Source organism: Oryx dammah, unplaced genomic scaffold, assembly GCF_014754425.2.
Source record: "Oryx dammah isolate SB20612 unplaced genomic scaffold, SCBI_Odam_1.1 HiC_scaffold_11150, whole genome shotgun sequence".
NCBI classification, from domain to species: Eukaryota; Metazoa; Chordata; class Mammalia; order Artiodactyla; family Bovidae; genus Oryx; species Oryx dammah.
This window is the reverse complement of record NW_024080543.1, coordinates 59,137-60,270: the sequence shown is the minus strand read 5'-3', so window position 1 is coordinate 60,270 and position 1,134 is coordinate 59,137.

Here is a 1,134-nt window from a genome sequence, read left to right as displayed (position 1 = left end):
GGCTCCATGCTAACAGGGGGGCTGGGCTCAGGCCCACCATCAAGGGTGCAGAGAAGGGGGAGGGGCTGCCAAAAAGATGACAGATGAGTGTGGGCTACAGGGGAAGGAAGGTCATGCCCACAGCTCAGGCCCACCATCAAACATGACCCTGCAAGGATACTGGGTCACAGTCGAACCAAACAGTATCAAAAGAGTAGAGGGAAGGAAATAATAAGGATAAGAGCAATGATCCATAAAATATAAAACTGAAAAATAACAGAGAAAGCCAATGAATTCAAAAGTTGGCACTTTTATAATATCAACAAAACTGGCAAACTTTAGCTAGACTAACTAACCCTTATGGCAGAAAGTGAAGAAGAACTAAAGAGCCTCTTGATGAAAGCGAAAGAGGAGAGTGAAAAAGTTGGCTTAAAGCTCAACCTTCAGAAAACTAAGATCATGGCATCCAGTCCCATCACTTCATGGCAAATAGATGGGGAAACAGTGGAAACAGTGGCTGACTATTTTTCTGGGCTCCAAAATCACCGTAGATGGTGACTGCAGCCATGAAATTAAAAGACGCTTACTTCTTGGAAGGAAGGTTTTGACCGACCTAGACAGCATATTAAAAAGCAGAGACATTACTTTGTCAACAAAGGTCCGTCTGGTCAAGGCTATGGTTTTTCCAGCAGGCATGTATGGATGTGAGAGTTGGACTATAAAGAAAGCTGAGCGCCAAATAATTGATGGTTTTGAACTGTGGTGTTGGAGAAGACTCTTGAGAGTCCCTGCAAGGAGATCCAACCAGTCTATCCTAAAGGAGATCAGTCCTGGGTGTTCACTGGAAGGACTGATGCTGAAGCTGAAACTGTAGTACTTTGGCCACTTCAAGCGAAGAGCTGACTCATTTGAAAAGACCCTCATGCTGGGAAAGATTGAGGGCAGGAGGAGAAGGGGACGACAGAGGATGAGATGGTTGGATGGCATCACCGACTCAACAGACATGGGTTTGGGTGGACTTTGGGAGTTGGTGATGGACAGGGAGGCCTGGCATGCTGCGGTTCATGGGGTTGCAAAGAGTTAGACGCAACTGAACTGAACTGAAGAAAATGCAAGTAACAGAGATAGAGGGAGAGCAAGAAACAGAACACATAT